We start from the raw sequence: 20,220 nt of genomic DNA, 5'->3' as shown, positions 1-20,220 counted from the left end.
TTATACAAAATTTTAACTAAAATTGAATTTTAAATCAATTTTATTAGAAAATTCTATTATTTTTAATAATATATGAAATAGTTCTTTTTGAATTTTTAAATTCATTTGTTTGGAATTGAATTTTACAAAAATTTAAATTATTCGGAAATTCTTCAATTAAATATATATTAGAAAATAAAAACATAAAATAATTTTTAAAAAAATCTGCCATTTTATTAAAATTTTTTTTAATAATTGAATTTTTTTGGAATATTTTTGAAAATAATTGTAATTTTGCCAAGAATTCTATTAAAATTTTTGAAAATAATTGAACTTTTGCCAAGAATATTATTAAAATTTTTGACGACAATTAGATGGTGAAGAAGAATTTTATTATTTATAAAAATAATTGAATTGTGGAGTTTTTTTTAAAAAAATTAAAATTTTGACTTGAATTTTTAAAAAATTTTAATATAATTGAATTTTTTGCAAAGAATTTTATTACTTTTGAAAATAATTGAATTTCTGCAATGAGTTTTATTATTTATGAAAATAATTGAATTCCTAAAAAGAATTTTATATTTTTCGAAAATAATTGAATCATTGTAAAAATTTTATTATTTATGAAAATAATTGAATTCCTTTAAAATTTTTAATATTTATGAAAATAATTAAATGCTTGCGTACAATTTATTAAAATTGTTTTTAAATAATTGAATTCTTTTGGGTAATTTTATTAAAATAGTAGATATTGAAAATCATTGAAAAGAGGAAAGTTATTTAAAATAACTGAAATTTTGATTAGAATTTTATTAAAACTTTTGAAAATAATTGAATTTTGAAGAAGAATTTTTTTATTTATAAAGATAATAATTGGAATTTTGTCGAGAATTTTTTGTAAATTTTGAACATAATTGAATTTTGTGATAAAAATTTTATTACTTTTGAAAATAATTGAATTTCTGAAATTATTTGTAACTTTTTCAAAATTCAATTTTGTTTAGTGATTTTAACTAAAATTCTTCTATAAATCTATTATTTTAAATAATTAATTAAATATATATTGACAAATTTAACAAATTTTAGTAGATTTTGAATTATTAAATTTTTTCAAAAATCTAAGTTCATTAAAATTTCTAATTAAATTCATTCAACATTAAAATTTTATATAATTTCAAATTAAAACCGTTTGAAGTTAATTTATTTATGAAAATTGTAAATGCAACTTTTTTAAAATTGAATTAATTTTGAAATATTTAGGTAAAATTATTTATTAAAGAATTTATTTATTTTATGATAGTTAATCAAGATTTAAGTTAATTAAAAAGAAATTTTTGTCATAAATTAAAAAAATTGAAGATCTTGTATTAGAATTCGTGGTAATTTTATAGTTTATGAGTCAAACAAAAAAGACACAAAAATTCAGAATTTTCTTATGAATTCTAAAAATTTAATTTTTTTCAGAACTTTTAATAAAAATTCCTGACTTTTTCCTGAATTCTCTATGTAAGAATATATCATTACTATAGTTATAATAATATTAAAACTTTATATTCTAATTCACATTTTATTTTTACAAAAAAAAAAAAAATTTGAATTAAAAACTTGTCCGTTCTATTATTTTTAAAATTGCTAATTTTATTTAAAAAAGCGAGCAAGTAGTCAGCCGCGCGAATTGTTGCTAGTAATAACACTGTGCGACACATTTTTCTTTCCCGGTTGGCTCTTGTGCTAAATGATAGTACAAATAAACAGTAATTTAACCCTCCAAGGGTTTTTGAAATGTAGCTCAAATTTATTTTTTATAAACCTTTGAACTTATGCTCATTTTTGTGAAATTTTCAAAAATTTTCAATCTTTTGCTATATTTAAGTAGAAATATGAATTAAGTAATGAGTAAAATATAAGTATTAAATAAATTCTAATTAAAAAGGTGTAATTATAGTACTTAATTGGAAAAGTGATTATAAAAGCTAATTCATCGAATTTTTCTGTATTTTTTTAACAATTTTTTTATAACCATAATGTAAATAAATAATAATATTTAAATTGTTTAACAATTTTTCCAAGGAAAAAATATTCAAAACAATTTTTTTAAACAATCTATTTTTAAAATTATATATCACAAAAGGTGCAAATTTTTTTAAAAATATCACAAATTGTAACTTGAAATTTAAAATTTCATAAAATAATGAAATGAACTAAGTTTGCAAAATCCTTTTGCGGTTTCATTATTGCATACATCTACTTCAATTTAAGCCTACACTTATTTGGGAAAAAAACAATAAACTGAAAATTGTTGCACAGTGTAATTATTAAAATTATAAAAATTAAAAAAGTAGAAAGAAAAGAAAAAAAAGAGAGAGGAAGGAAGAAAGATACGAATTCACAGATAGAAAATGAATAAATGGTTAAAAAAAATAAAACAGAAAAAAACAAGTAAAAAAATAAAAAACAATAAAAATGTTTAAAAGTTGAAGGCAAGAAGGAGGAATTACCAAAGTGACTGTGTAAAGTACAATAGAAAGATCTTTAAATTTTTTTATTTTACAAGGATAGATTTTTTTTTGGACTGCAAATGCAGATTTCATAGCGAGAAAAATAAGCTTAATATGTCTCCCCTGAGTGAATATAAACTGACAATGTTTTTTCCCCGCTTTTTTTTCCTATTTTATTATTCTCGCGTCTCTTAGTTTCGCCTGCGTGTTGTTACAATATATATGGTAGCTTCGAAAATTGAAATCATAAATTTTTCAAACGAAACATGAGTTTTTGTGAACGTATTTCAAATGGCATTTTTTTTTCTATCTCGATGTGGCAATTCATAAAAACTATATTGAATAGATAGATATAAATTTTGGTTTTAAATCCACAGAATGAATATTTATATTGTTTTTCACATATTTTCTTTGTAATTATAAATTATAATTCGTGTTCTTATAAGTACGTTGTAAAAACAAAGTCTTTATTTGTTTACAAATTACAACTAAATTTTTTTTTAAATACAACTTATTTTTGGGCTTAAAATAGAAATAAGACAATTTTAGATCTTAAAATCAGTTCCTTACTGAGAAATTCAGTCAATGTTTAGTGAATATTAGGTGTGAAATTATTATCAGTAGTTTGGGGCAATTTTTGTCAGACGTTTAAAGTTCTGATAAATGTCCTCAGTAGTTAAGGTCAATATTAGTCAGAGGTTTCACTTTTTCAAGTATTAAAATCAGTAGTAAAGCTCAATTTACGGTCAGACAATTCCTAGAAAATTGATCTTTGACAATTACTAGTAGTAAAAATAGATTTAATCAGACAGGATTATAGGCTTAACACAGTAAAACGTGAGGTGTTAAAATAACACCAGAATGGATTAAAATAATCTGCAACAGTTTAATCCGTCTAGGATTAAATTAACAGCAGAAAGGATTAAAATAATCTATTTTGGTGTTATTTTTAACTATGAATGAAATTTTACTTTAAATAAAACACCAAAGTCAACGATTTGTAAAATATCAACGAATTTAGCTTCTCCAGGTAGAATATAGTAACTTAGTAAGTTAGTTACTAACTTAGTTACTAACTTAGTTACTAACTTCCTAACTAATTTAGTAACATATTTACTAAATTCAATTGTGTTCAAAAATTTTTAAACATTCTCGTCAAAATTCCAATTCTCTTTATAAATAATAAAATTCTTCTCTGATATTTAATTATTTTACAAAATTTCAATTATTTTTAATGCAATTTTAATCGAATTCCTCGGAAAATGTAATTATTCTTAAAAATTTTATTAAAATTCGTCGAAATAATTTAATTATTAAAAAAATTTGTTAATAACATTTTTTAAGAGAATCTAATTTCAAGAAACATGAAATTTATAAATTATTTATTTTTGTATTTAAATAATTGAATTCTCGTAGAATTTACTAATAAAAATGGTTTTAAAAATGAATTTCGTTAAAAATTTTAGATTATAATTAAATATTAAAAGCAGTACAACGTGGATTTTTAGAAATAATTAAACTTTGAAAAAGTTTCAAATTAAAATCATTGAAATTCCTAATTTTTCATATTTTTGACAAAAAATTCTGTAGAATTAATTCTTTTTAAAAGATTAAAAAGGATTTTTATTGAAATTATTTCAAGTTTTCATTTTTCAATATATATTTAATTGCAGAATTTCCAAATAATTGAAATTTTGTAAAATTAAATTGTAAACGAATGAATTTAAAAATTCTTAAAGAACTTTTTTAAAAATTATTAAAAATAATGGATTTATTAAAGAATTTTAGTCAAAAACACTAGAAAAAAATTTAATTTTAAAGAAGTTATAAATTATTGCAGAAATTTAATTATTTTTAAGAGTAATAAAATTCTTCTTAAGGATTTAATTATTTTTACTAATAATAAAACTCAGTGCAGCGTTTTAATTTTTTTTCATACAATTATAATTCAATTCCTTAAAAAAAGTAATTATGTTGATACAAGTTTTAATTAAATTCGACAAAAGAATTCAATTATTTAAAAATTTGTTAATAAAATTCTTTATGAGAATTGAATTTTGAGAAACATTCAATTATTCAATAAATTATTTACTTTTGCATTTAAATAATTAAATTCTTGTAGAATTTTCTAATAAAAATTGATTTTCATTTCATAAAAATGAATTTCAGTTAAAATTTAAGATTCTAATTGAATATTAAAAGCAATATAGCGTGAATTTTTAGAAATAATTGAATTTTGAAATTAATTTTTTCGAAAAAGTTTAATTGAATTTTCTTTTATATTATTTGAAGTTTCTATTTTCTAATATGCATTTAATTAAAGAATTTAGGAATAATTGAAATTTCGTGAAATTGAATATTGTAAACAAATGGATTTGAAAAATGCCAAAGAACTTTTTTGAAAATTATTAAAAATAATTGATATAAAGTGAAATTGTAGTTAAAAATTTTTGAACATAATATGATTGAATTGAAATAATGAAAATAATTTTGAAGAAGTATAATATTCTTATAATATAAAATAATGATTTTATTACTTGGTCATCTTTAATTATTATAAAATATGAAGAAATCGATGACTCCGAGTCGAAGACTCGGAGTTATCGATATCTTCATGTTTTATAGTTATAAAAAAATGTAATGAACTAAAATTTCATTCATTTTAAAAAATAGCACCAAAATTGATTATTTTAATAATTTTTGGTGTTAATTTAATCTGCAACACTTTTTAATACCTCACGATTTACTGTGAAGTAGTCTTTATATTAGTAGTAAAAATCATTTTTAGTCAGACAGCTGCCTCAACTTTCTTACACTTAGTAAAAATTAGTGGTCAAACGTTGCAGTCAGATATTCGCACTGTAAAAATTTTGGTAGTAAAAATCATCCAAAGTCGGACAGTTTTTGACTTTTTACTTTAAAATCCTTACAATTTAAATCAGTAGTCTAAATAATTTTTAGTCAGACGAATTTTAATTTCCTGAGGTATATTATTATCCTTTTCATTGATATTTGAAATATGAAATTTGAAATAGGAAATATGAAATGTGAAATGTGAAATATGATATATGAAGTATGAAATATGAAACAAAAAAAATAAAAAAAATGAGAAGTAGATTAAAAGTAGTCTGTCTTTTATTAAATACTTTTCCTTTTTGTTTATTATTATGTTTAAATAAAAATTGATGAAAATTTTGTTCTCGATTGAAATTGTTTATTAAATTGATAAAATAGCTATGACAATGGTAAAAGGAAATTTTATCGTACATGTTGAAAATTGTATAGATATATATTCATATGTAGGCAAAACCACTGGGCATTTGTGTAGTTGAACTACATTAATCTTCGTTATCGAAAGTCGTTAAGGAATAGCCAGGAACTTTGCCAGGAATCTCGTATTACAAGCAGGAATTTTAGTTTCACAAATAATATTCCAGAGAGGTATGTCATGTTTACATTCTTTCAGCCACAAATTCACTGTATACATACTTCAATATTTCGAATTTTAATATTTACTTTTCACTTCTTGCTATTATGAAGAAGAGATTTTTTTAAATTAAAATATTCGAAAGATATATTAATATTCTACAGATTTTTGTGTTTTAATAAATATATTATATTTACTAACAACAATTTGCGCACGGCTGACTTATCAATTATTTCAAATTCAATTATTTTCAAACAAAATAACATTTTTCACAGAAATTCAATTCTTTTTAAACATTTTAGTAAAATTTTTCTATTCAATTCTTTCATAAATAATAAAATTCTTTTTTCTTTAAAATTCAATTATTTTCAAAAATTTTAATAAAATTCTTCTTAAAATTTCAATTATTTTCAAAAATTTTCCTCATTTCAATGATTTTTAATATTATCTACTATTTTAATAAAATTTTCCAAAAGAATTCAATTATTTGAAAATAATTAAATTAATTAATATATTAATATTAATTAATATATTTTATTTTTAATACAATTTTAATCAAATTCCTTGAAAAATTTAACTATTCTAAAAAATTTATCAAATTTCGTCAAAAGAATTCAATTGTTTAAAAATTTGTTATTAAAATTCTTCATAAAAATTAAATTTTAAGAAAAATTCAATTATTCAATAAATAATTTACTTTTGTATTTAAATAATTGAATTCTCGTAGAATTTTCTAATAAACATTGATTTGTAAATGAATTTTAGTTTATATTTTGAATAATAAAAGAATATGAAAATAATATTTAAGAAGTTAATAATGATTTTAACACTCGATCCTCTTTAATTATTATAAAACATAAAGAAATTGATCACTCCTAGTCTTCGACTCGGAGCAATCGATGTCTTTATGTTTTATAATAATATTTTTAAAGTTGATTATAATTTCAAAAAGTTTTGAATTTGAAATTTTTGAAAATCTTAATTCCTCTGAAAAAAAATTAAATATTTAAAATAATATTTAAAAAAGAAATTACTGTTTTCAAATAATTTTACAATTAAAGATATTTGTAAATAAATTTAACAGAACATTTTTTTCAATAAAATTTTTTTCTTTATTTTCTAAAAATTCAAAAAATTTCAGTTTCATTTCCAATTAAATTTTCTAATTGACAAATAGAATTTATAAATATTTTTCTCCTTTATTTTTAAAAAACTTTGAATTTTATTAAAACAATTGAAATTAAGAAATAGATGTTATGCAAATTATTTCCTTATGAAAATTGAGAATATTCTAAAAAAATATTAAAAAACGGGAATATCTCATGTTTTTCTTCCCGAAAGAAAAAAATGAGTTTGTAAACAATATTGTTATTGAGAAATAAAAATTATGCATAAAATGAGTATATTTCTTACTTCTTAATCAAAATTTTTTAAAAATTAACAATTGTCTAATATTTTTTATAAATAAAAAGGAGAATAATATTTGCTTAATAATTTACATCAGTCAAACTAAATTTATTATAGAAAATAGCATATAATAAACAAAAGGAGTACATTTATTATTTGTTAATCATAATTTTTTTTAAATTTTCTAATTTGTAATAGTATTTTATTACGAATCATGAAAAAATAAATTTTCGATTTGTGAAACAATATTTTTTAAAGAAAAAAAAACAAAAACATACATAGAAACTAACTTGAAACTGCGGACAGAATAAATGAAAGAATACGAAGATTAATATAGTTAATTTATAATTTTTTAATTTATTTTTTAATTTATTAATTTTTAGAGTCTCGCAACTCTTAAAGAATTTTTTTGTTAGATTTTAAGTAGTATAAGCACTTTTCAGTCAGTCATGATAACACATTTTGTAAATATTTAGTACTGAAAGTAGTCTTATCATTAAATTTTAGTCAGACAGCGATTTTAAGTAATTTTAATTTTTCTAGTTTTTTGTTTTGATTTTTAATTTTGAAATTAGTTTTTTTAGTTTCGATATTTGCAGTGATGTACGAAGTTTTTAGTCAGACAGATTTTTTATATTGTAAAATTTGTGAAAATATTATTGAGTTTTAGTCAGACAACTCTTAAAACAATTGACAATTTAGTGGAAGTAGTATAATCACTGTTTAGTCAGACACCGATATATTTTTCTCAAAAATTATTAGCAGTAGTAAAAATTAATTGTAGTCAGACAAATATCGGTCTACTTATTCTTGATACATCAGTGGTAAACGTCAGTTTTAGTCAGACAATTTTCAAAAGTATTGTCAAATTAAAATAAGTGGTATAAAATGTTTTTAGTCCGACGTCGCCTAAGTTTTTTTATAAACTTTTACTATATTATTGTTAAATCGTTATTAGTAGTATCAATATGCAATAGTCAGACGTCTCTTATACTATCAGTCCTCTAGAATATAATATAAATAATATATAATATATATATAATATAATATAATATATATAATATAATATAATATAATATATATATAGACAAATATAATATAAATATAATTATTATATAATATAATATAATATAATATAATATAATATAATATAATATTAAAAACTTTCCATTTTTCAAATGATATCGAATTTAAAAAAAAACTTTAGACCGCATTAAAAAAATAAATTTAAGATCGAGGATTTAAAAAAAAGAACATTTTTTGTCATTGCTTTTCGGAATATATATATACGCTTTTAAGGTGAAACTTAGGAGCGACGATCGTTTCGAGGGAAGACTTGCGATAATGGCACTAAAATCCGGTGAATTCAAGCCGTTCATGGGGCGATAACAAAACGGTGTTATACTGGTTAGTAGGTACAAATCGTATTTTCCGCAAAACCCTTTTGCATTAGATATTATATGGCACTGGTCCACAAATGGTAAATATCTGAGTTTGCTAAAGTGCGATTCTAGATTTACCGTAGTTGGGGTCATATTTACTTAAGAACTTCACTTCTCTTGATCTGAATTATGACAGTCGTCAAATAGACCTCTATTTTCAAAGTAAACTTTATTGAAAAGTTTCAATTCTATTTTTCATGTATAAAATTTAAAAATTTTATTATTTTGTTATTAGAGTTTTTATGAATAATCAAATTCTTTTGACAAGTTTCTTTAAATTTTTTGAAAATAATGTTTTTTTAATAATTTTAATTAAAAATTTAGAATATAATTGAATTAAACAAAGAATTTTTTTTTAATTTTTTAAAATAATCTTGTCTGTTCATAATTATAATTGAAAATTTGATTAATTCAATTTTATTAAAATGTATTGATACTAATTGAATTTCGGCAGAGAATTTTACTATTTATGAAAGTAATTAAATCCTCTAAAAAAATGTTATTATTTTTGAAAATAATTAAATGTTTGCGTAGAATTTTATTGAAAAATTTTTTTAAAGTAATTGAATTGTTTTTTAGAATTTTAAGGAAATTTATAAAAATAATTGAATTCTTGTGAAGAATTTTTTAAAAAATTATATTCAAAAGAATTTAGTAGAATTTAGTTAGAATTTTGTTATTTATGAAAATAATTGAATTCTTGAGAAGAATTTTTTTTAGTTTCTAGAAATAATTGAATTCTTTCGACGACTTTTAATAAAAATTTTAAGAATAATTACATTTTTCGAGGAATTCGATTTAGATTGTGTTAAAAGTAATTGAAATTCTGCAATGAGTTTTACAATTTATGAAAATAATTGAATATATTGCGAAGAAATTTTAAAAAATAAAATGAATAAAATGAAATAATTATGAACGATATTTTTCATAACAAGGTGCAAAAAAGTGCCCTTTTTTGCACCGCGTTATGAAAAATATTTTTATAAAGAGAAAATTGATTGAAAAATTTCTTTAGAAAGCGAATAAAAAAGGGGAAAATAAATTGTCTTTAGTAAAGTGATGGAAAAGGATATATATAGTTTGAATTTATTCAATTTCGTGTTGTTATATCTAGACCCCTATTCATTTGTAAAACAGGAAAACCACATAAACGACAACGTTGAGTTCATGAGTGCGAATCCCCGCAGAGGCGAATTACTGGAATTCATGGTATCACTAACGCAGCGATCGCGGTTTGATTCAAGCACAGTGACCGATTTCCAATCGTTGTATTAAGCGACAGGAAATGGAAATGGCCTTCACAAAATTGATTCATCACATTTAGTCATTTACAATTTATACTATGACGATTATAAATACAAAATTTTCAATGAATTTCACAATAGACGTAAATATTCCCTCGAACTATTAGTAACTCAACATTTAGATAAATCAAGAACCATGGCATTTTGAATATTAAACATTTTATAGATACACATTAATATTCGACAAAATGTATTAGAAATAAATATGAAAATAGTAAAAACGAAAAGTAAATGAAAATTAAAAGAAAATAAATTAGAGCAAATGCTAAATAAATCTAATAAAATAAAAGACAAATAAATAATAAAATAATAAATTTAAAAAGAGGAAATTACAAAAATTGAAAAAAAAATTAAAAACTAATGGATAAAAGAAAATAATAAATCAAAGAAAAGAGATAGCAGTACATATGTGATTTTGCAGAAAAAAATTTAGCAATTTGTATTTTAGTTGATAACAAAATAGAAGAAATGTAAAACATAATTGGTAACGCGAATTTCGAATGTGAATGTTGGTCATTGTGTAAATTACGAGCAAGTAGAGTGACCCAATAAATTATGCAAACGAGAGCCAACGATTTCATTGACAACACGCGGGTACGTAGTCGAAATTGTCGCGCGGTACCTATTATTCTAGCAGCGATGTTGTTCGCTCCCATTACGATCTGTTTACATGAACAACTCGGCAACCGCGACTAAATGCATTCAACTTCCATTATATAGCTGTTTCCTTAATTCAGATCTTTTTCTCTCGAAAATTAAATCGATAAATTTATTCTAAACTGTTAATAATAATTTTTTTAATACTTTCAATTTTGTTTATAAGCAGAAAAGTCTGTTTTAGTCAGACTTCTAAATAATTGCATTTTTTTGAATTAGTGGTACAATAGACATTACAATTTAGACACGAATTAAATATATTTCTAATTTATAAATTAGTAGTATGATTCGATTTTTGATCAGACAAAACACAACTCAAATAATTATAGTTTTTAGTAGTATAGGTCATTTTAGTTAGACAAAATACGATATAATAATTATAATGTAAAAATTAGTAGTATACGTCAATTTTAGTCAGACAAGACATGATTATAATATTTATACTTGTAAATTAGTGGTACATGTCAATTTTAGTCAGACAAGACACGATATAAATATTTCTATTTTAAAATTAGTAGGAATGGTTTTTGTTCATCAAACAAGATACAATGTAAATATTTATATTTTTAAAATTAGAAGCAAATGTCATTTTTAGTCACACAGTAAAACGTGAGATGTTAAAATAACGCCAAAATGGATTAAAATAATCTGCAACAGTTTAATCCCCCTAGGATTAAATTAACACCAGAAAGGATTAAAATAATCTATTTTGGTGTTATTTTTAACTATGAATGAAATTTTACTTTAAATTTAAATAAAACACAAATGTCAACGATTTGTAAAAATTCAACGAATTTAGCTTCTCCAGGGAGAATAGTATGTTAGTAAGTTAGTTACTAACTTAGTAACTAACTTAGTAACATAGTTACTGAATTCAATTGTGTTCAAAAATTTTGAAAAATTTTCATCAAAATTTCAATTCTCTTTATAAATAATAAAATTCTTCTCTGATATTCAATTATTTTACAAAATTTTAATCAAATTCTAGTCAAAATTTCAATTATTTTCAAAAGTTTTCTAAAATTCAATGATTCTCAATATTTACTATTTCAATAAAATTTTCCAAAAGAATTCCATTATTAAAAAAAATTTGAATAAAATTCTACGCAAACATTCAATTATTTTCTTAAATAATAAAATTTTTTACAGTAATTCAATTATTTACAAATTTTTTTTTATAAATTTCTTCGCAATAATTCAATTATTTTCATAAATAATAACATTTTTACAGGCATTCAATTATTTTTATAAATAATAAAATTCTTTTAGGAATTCAATTATTTTCATAAATAATAAAACTCATTGCGGAATTTCAATTATTTTTAATGTAATTTTTATCGAATTCCGCGAAAAATGTAATTATTCTTAAAAATTTTATTAAAATTCGTCCAAAGAATTTAATGATTAAAAAAATTTGTTGATAACATTTTTAATAAGAATTTAATTTCAAGAAACATGAAATTAACAAATTATTTATTTTTGTATCTAAATAATTGAATTCTCGTAGAATTTACTAATAAAAATGGTTCTAAAAATGAATTTCGTTTAAAATTTTAGATTTCAATTAAATATTGAAAGCATTATAACGTGGATTTTGAGAAATAATTAAATTTTAAAAAAGTTTCAAATTAAATTCATCGAAATTCTTAATTTTTCATATTTTTGACAAACAATTCTGTAGAATTAATTCTTTTTAAAAGTTTAACAGAATTTTTATTGCAATTATTTAAAGTTTTTATTTTTCAATATATATTTAATTGCAAAATTTCCGAATAATTGAAATTTTTTAAAATTGAATTGTCAGCGAATTGAATTTGAAAATTCTCAAAGAACTTTTTTAAAAATTATTAAAAATAATGGATTTATTGAAGAATTTTAGTTAAAAAAAATAGAAAAAAAATTTAATTTCAAAGAAGTTACAGATTATTGTAGAAATTCAATTATTTTCAAGAGTAATAAAATTCTTCTTAAGGATTTAATTATTTTTACTAATAATAAAACTCATCGCAGCGTTTCAATTATTTTTCATACAATTATAATTGAATTCCTTGAAAAAAGTAATTATGTTGATGCAAGTTTTCATAAAATTCGACAAAAGAATTTAATTATTTAAAAATTTGTTGATAAAATTCTTTATGAGAATTGAATTTTGAGAAACATTTAATTATTCAATAAATTATTATTTACTTTTGCATTTAAATAAATAAATTCTTGTCGAATTTTCTAATAAAAATTGATTTTCATTTCATAAAAATGAATTTTAGTTAAAATTTTAGATTATAATTGAATATTAAAAGCAAAATAGCGTGAATTTTTAGAAATAATTGAATTTTGAAATTAATTTTATTGAAAAAGTTTAATTGAATTTTCTTTTATATTATTTGAAGTTTTTATTTTCTAATATGCATTTAATTTAAGAATTTAGGAATAATTGAAATTTCGTGAAATTGAATATTGTAAACAAATGGATTTAAAAATTGCAAAAGAAGTTTTTCGAAAATTATTAAAAATAATTGATATAAAGTAGAATTGTAGTTAAAAATTTTTGAAAATAATAATTGAATTGAAATAATGAAAATAATTTTGAAGAATTATAATATTCTTATAATATAAAATAATGATTTTATTACTTGGTCATCTTTAATTATTATAAAATATGAAGAAATCGATCACACCGAGTCGAAGACTCGGAGTTATCGATATCTTCATGTTTTATAGTTATAAAAAAATTTAATAAACTAAAATTTCATTCATTGTAAAAAATAACACCAAAATTAATTATTTTAATCTTTTTTGGTGTTAATTAAATCTGCAACACTTTTCAATACCTCACAATTTACTGTGTTAGTAGTACAAATTAATTTTAGTCAGACAAGACACATTTTAAATATTTTCATTTTTTTAAATTATCAGCAAATGTCATTTATAGTCAGACAAGTCACAATTCAAATATTTCTATTTTTAAAATTAGTAGTATGGATTATTTTTAGTCAGACAACTCAGATAAGCCAATTTAAATATTTCTATTTTTAAAATTAGTATTGTTCACTTTTTGTCCGGAAAGAATAAAAATTGATTATCAATTAAAGACAATTTAAGACAAATTTTAAAAATGATTGCAGTTCTTGGAATAAGTAGTATTAGATAGAAACATACAGACAATAATAAATTATAAAATAAAATATATGGATTTTTATCAAACAAAATAAGATCGCACCAAAATTACAAATCCAAACAAAATAATATCGTAATATATAATAATGAAATATACTTTTTCTTTAAAAATTAGTAGTATAGATTATTTTTAGTCAGACAAGATTTAAATTTAATTTATTATTTTGATCAACGTTTCAAATTTTTGTATTTTTTCATATTAGTAGTAAGGGTTACTGTTAGTTCAGACAAGACACAATTTAAATATTTCCAGTTTTAAAATTAGTAGTATAGATCAATTATAGTCAAACAAGACCGGATTTAAATATTTCAAATTTTTAAATTAGTAGTTTAGGTCACTCTTAATTTGACAAGACACAATTGACATATTTCTATTTCAAAAATTAGTAGTATAAATCAATTTTAGTCAGACAAGACCGGATTTAAATATTTCTATTTTTAAAATTAGTAGTATAGGTCAATCATATAGTCAGACAAGACGTAATTTGAATATCTATACTTTTAAAATTAGTAATGTAGGTCAGTTTTAGTCCGGAAAGAATAAACATTGATTACTAATTAAAGACAATTTAGATCACTTTTATTGAGACAAGATTAAAATTTGTTTTATAATTTTAGTCAAGGTATTCTCAAAATATTATTTTCAGTAGTTAAGGTCAATTTTAATCAGACGTTTTCCATTGTTTTCATTCTTGATATTAGTAGTAAAAGTCAGACGTAAAATTAAATTGTAAATTTTTCAAATATTAGTAGTGAAGGTAATTTAAAGTCGGACAATTCTTTAATTTTAATAGAGTTTTTATTAGTGGACAATTTTTATTTATTGTAGGAAATAATCAAAATAAATCAGCAAATGCTTTTCAATTTTTACAATAACAATAAGTAGTCCGACTGATTTTTAGTCAGATAATTTTTAATCATATATGTAAAATTAGTTTCAGTAGTTATAGTGTCAATTACAGTCAGACATTTAAAGTTTTGGTGAACTGTCTAAATTAAAATTAGTAAGAATGTTTTCTACTTTTAAATTTTTACTAATAAATTAGTAGAAGTTACTATTTATTGGTAAAATTTACTAATTTAAAAGTATTAATCATCTTTAGTCAGACGTCAAAATTATTCCACAAATATCTTTACCAGTAGTAGTACTCAATTTAAGTCCGACAACTATTAAATATTTCCGCAATTTTCCCTATTTATTGTATCAATATTCGTCTCTATTCAATAATCAAAAAAATGTGGAGAAAAAAATTCTATCTAAAAATAAATACCATACAGTAATAAATTTAAAATAAAAAATGATTTTTTTCTCTATTGAGTATTGGGGAGAAAATATTTGTCTTTTTTTTCCTGGTGTGTAATGTTTAAATGTGATTTCTAAGTGCAAAGGAAAGAATGCGTTTAAAAATGTATCAAGTGTGAGTGAAGAAGAAGGAGTAAAAAAAGAACGAGAAGCATTCAGCAAAAAACACTTTCAGTGTTTTAAGGACTATTAATGTAAAATAATCCTTTTCTACGGTACTTTCACATCTTTTCTTCCATTCTACGTTCTTCCGCTCTCGTTTTCGTTCCTTAGCTTTGGCCGCAGGACATAACTCTTGAGAGAATTGCTTGTGCTTAAGCGCGGGCGCTCACACCCCACATCACCAAGCTCACACTTCTATTTTCCTTGCAATTTCGACGCGCCACTGTGGTGGCATGGCATGGCGTTCGTTCGCAATAGCGCGCAGAAAGGCAACGGAATTTAAAATCTAATTTCGCATAAGTTTTGAGAAAAGAGTCCTTTTTCTCCTCCCCCCCCTCTTTTTTCACACATACTCTCTCTCTCTCTCTCTCTCTCTCTCTCTCTCTCTCTCTCTCTCTCTCTCTCTCTCTCTCAAATTTTCTCTCTCTACTCAAATCGAGACGTGTCTTAAGATTTTCTTTTCAGTCTGCCATCATAATTTCTCGCAGCACCGCAATCGCCCTCCACTTCAAGTTTAATTCCATCCCTCTTCAACATCCCTTCGTCCCGTATGATTTTTTTTTACTTTCTTAAATTTTCTCAACTTATATTCTGTCTCCTAACACCTATACTTGAAAAATTGTCGTTTTTCGATTATAAGGTTTCTGACTTTCTTTTGGTTTTCTATTTTCCCCCTTGTGAATAGTGTTTCCAGTAATTTAAAATTTTACCTGAGCTTTTCTAATTTTCTAGACTTTTTCTTTATTTTCCTGTTTTTTTAAAATTAAATTTAGTTTTTAACTTTTCTTGCATTAATTTTAAGGATCAATTTGAGTCGAAGGAAAATTTTCTACTTTAGGCAGACACTGTTTTCACATCTATGAGCTAATATCAGTAGTAAAGGAAATTTATTGTCAGACAATAATTCAGACAACTCAAAAAAATAAAAATTATTGTAAGTAGTATAAAGTATTTTCATTAAGTTAGACTGCATCTAAATCTTTTAAAAAACCAAAAAGTAAAAAGAAATGTAAAGTTCAAGTAGTTTCGATGAATTTTTAACAGAAAACTCACCAAATTATAAATTAATAAAAGTAGTAAAAAGTACTTTTAATCAGGCTGCGTCTACATTTTTATAAAAATCAAAAAGTGTAAATTTAGTATAATTGTATAAATTATAAAGAAAGTGCAAAGTTTCAGTAGTTTAGATCAATTCTTCTCAGACAACTCAAAAAATTATAAATTATTACAAGTAGTATAAAGTTATCATCATTATTATTTCTGCATAGGAAGATTATTAAAAATTTTCAATTCAAGCCTTTTTGAAATTTATTAACTTATAAGATAAGAATATTATTGTAAAACATGAAGAAAAAGATTACTCCGAGTCTTCGACTCGGAGTGATCTTTTTCTTCATGTTTTATAACAATTAAAGATGACCGAGTGATAAAATCATTATTTTCATTTTATATTTCACTACTGTTTTATATAATGTTTTTATTATATGATATAAATTCTCATAAAGAATTTTCTTAACAAATTTTTAAATAATCAAATTCTTTTGACGAATTTTAATAAAAAATTTTAATAATAATTTCATTTTTCGAGAAATTTGAATAAAATTGTATTCAAAATAATCAAATACTTGTAAAAAATTTGATTACTTATGAAAACAATTGAATTATTGCGAAGAAATTTATAAAAAAAATTGTAAACAATTGAATTTCTGTGAAATTTTTGTAAATAATTAAATGTTTGAGTAGAATTTTTTCAAATTTCTTTTTAAATAATTAAATTCTTTTTAGAAACTGAATAAAAACAGTAGATATAGAGAAACATTGAATTAAGGAAAATATTTGTAAATAATTAAAATTTTGGCAAGAATTTTATTAAAAATTTTGTAAATAATTGAACTTTGGAGAAGAATTTTATCGCTTTTGAAAATAATTGAAAATTTTGAAGAGAATTTTTAAAAAATTTCGAACATAATTGAACTATTGCAAAATATTTTTATTAATTTTGAAAATAATTGAATTTCTACAATAGTTTGCAACTTCTCCAAAGATTCAATTTTTTTAGTGTTTTTAAGTAAAATTCTTCTTTAAATACACTATTTTTAATAATTAATTAAATATATTAACATTAAAAAATTTACCTAATTTTAGAAGAATTTGAATTGTTAAGATTTTTCAAAAATCAAAGTTCTTAAAAATTTAAATTTCTAATGAAATGCATTAAAAATTTCAAATTTCAGATGTATCTACAAATTTGTAAATGTATTTTTTGGTAGTAGAAGTCTTTTGTAAAGTTTTCAGTAGTTCAAGTCAACTTTTTGTCAGACAGCAAACTGTAAGTTAATATATAAAGTATTTTTATTCAGGCTGCGTCAAAATTTTTCCAAAAATCAAAAAATACAAAAGTTAGTATAAATTATAAAGAAAGTACATATTTTCAGTAGTTTAGGTCAACTTTCGTCAGACAACTCAAAAAATTCTAAATTATTATAAGTAGTATAAAATAATAATCATTATTATTTTTCCTTAGGAACTAAGATTTTTAAAAATTTCGAATTCAAACCTTTTTGAAATTCAATAACTTATAGGAATATTATTGTGGGTAAAATGATTATTTTTATTTTATATTTTACTATTTTTTATATATGTTTTTATTACATAAAATCAAATTCTGATAAAGAATTTTTTTTAACAAGTTTTTAAACAATAAATTAGTTCGACGAATTTTAAAGAACATTTTCAACTATATAATTTCATTTCTTGAGAAATTTGATTAAAATAATATTAAAAATAATTGAAACCCTGTAAAAAATTTAATTATTTATGAAAATAATTGAATTTTTGAGAAGAAATTTATAAAAAATTTGTAAATTAATTGTAAAATTTTTATTATTTTTGAAAACAATTAAACGTGTGCGTAGAGTTTTACCAAAATTAAAAAAAAATAATTCTTTTGGAAAACTTTATTAGAACAGTAGGTAATGAAAAACATTGAATTGAGAAAAATATTTGTAGACGTAAATAAAATTGAAATTCTGCCAAAAATTTAAATTTTGAAGAGAATTTAAAAAAGATTTCTTACACAATTGAATTTCAGCGAAGAATTTTTATTACTTTCGAAAATATTTGAATTTATGCAATCATTTACAACTTTTTCAAAATTCAATGTATTTTAGTTTGTCTAAGTAAAGTTATTCTATAAATACATTATTTTTAATAATTAATTAGATATATATATTAAAAAACTAATACCTTCTCATCTGATGAGAATGTGATATATAACTAATTTTATTTATTCTTTTTATTTTATCTTTTTCTTTTCTTTTTTATTTTATTCTTTAACATTTCTAATGAAATTTACCTATTTAAAATTGAAATTTAAGAAAATATCAAATTGCATACACTGTTTTAATATTTACATTAGTATCAGTTGTAGAGGATATTTATAGTCAGACAAGGTTTAAAATTTCTGTAAAATGTAGTAAAATAAATATGTAAAATAAATGTAAAATAAATTTATAAAATTTATTTCGGTAGTAAGTCTCTTGAAAATTTACAGTAGTTCAAGTCAATCTTATGTCAGACAACAAACTATAAATTAATATATAAAGTATTTTTATTCAGTCTGTGTCTAAACTTCTCCAAAAATCAAAAAATATAAAGTTAGTATAAATTATAAAGAAAGTGCATATTTTCAGTAGTTTAGGTCAACATTCGTCAGACAACTCAAAAAATTCTAAATTATTATAAGTAGTATAAAGTGACTTTAGTCAGACTGTGTCTAACCTTTTTAAAAAATTAGAAACTAAAAAGTTAGTGTAAGGTATAAAGGAAGTAAAAAATTTCAGTAGTTTAGGTCAATTTTAGGGCAGACATCTCGAAAAATGGTAAATTTAGGTATTATAAGAAGTATAAAGTATCTTTAGTCAGCCAGCGTCTAAATTTTTCCAAACACTAGAAAGTATCGCCTAAAATCTAAAAAACGCAATATTCATAAAACAGGAAAATTAAAGTACATATTTTCAAATCAAACATTCCAAATAAGAAAAATAAAAAATTCCAATTTTCCCATAAATTAATTAAACGGTAAATTAATTTTTTTTATGTAAAATATTTGCTCTATCAGTATGGTTCGGGTTTAGAATTGGAATATTAAATCTTGTTTGTTGTCCAACCACAAAATTATCCTGGAAACCAATTCAATTTCTAATAGAATCGATATCAAGTGGAAACACATGTAGACTATTCTTTAAAAATAATTCATTTCCAAGTGTGTACGTTATCATTTTTTTCTGCCCTTTTTCTTGTTTCGTAAAAAAAAGTAGACTGTCACTTGGGTGTCTTGATATAATGCGAATGTATATATATGTATGCCACTTGAATGAAGGAATAGGGAAAAGGAAACTACTTCTCAAGTGCGATCGCGTCGAAATTGGCTTTAATACGTTTTCTCTGAACAATTCGAAGCTGCTTGCTCGTCTTCCAGAAGAAAGCGCGCACCCGCTCGAAACTGAGGTAATGAGTTTCCAAACCGAAAAGAAAGGAAGGAGAGACATTGCCTAATACAGAAAGGCTCCTCTATGTAATAACGAAAGCTTCTATCACATTTTACTTTTATTTCCTCGAAATTGAACTAAAATTAGTTTTAAATTACTTTTTCATATATTGATTTCAAGTGGATAATTTATAACATAACTAAACATTATTTTTTTCAAATTATATACACGAAATAAGATTTAATTTTAATTAAAAATACATTATACAACAAATAATCCAAAGAATTTATTATTTTATTATGAGTATTTATTAATTATTTTCAAAATTTAAAGAAAGTGCAAAAAGTAAATTCACGGACGTACCATCAGTTGTTTGT

At 21.8% G+C, this 20,220-nt stretch overlaps 1 protein-coding gene across 1 annotated transcript in view; it reads right to left on the bottom strand.

Annotated features, from left to right (window-relative positions):
• LOC122503168 (polypeptide N-acetylgalactosaminyltransferase 2-like) overlaps nt 1–20,220 on the bottom strand; it is a 399,229-nt gene that overhangs the window by 39,761 nt on the left and 339,248 nt on the right. The gene's annotated exons all lie outside the window — the stretch shown is intronic.

This window comes from Leptopilina heterotoma, unplaced genomic scaffold (genome assembly GCF_015476425.1).
Source record: "Leptopilina heterotoma isolate Lh14 unplaced genomic scaffold, ASM1547642v1 Lhet_246, whole genome shotgun sequence".
In the NCBI taxonomy this organism is placed as follows: Eukaryota; Metazoa; Arthropoda; class Insecta; order Hymenoptera; family Figitidae; genus Leptopilina; species Leptopilina heterotoma.
This window is presented reverse-complemented; position numbering and strand designations above follow the sequence as displayed.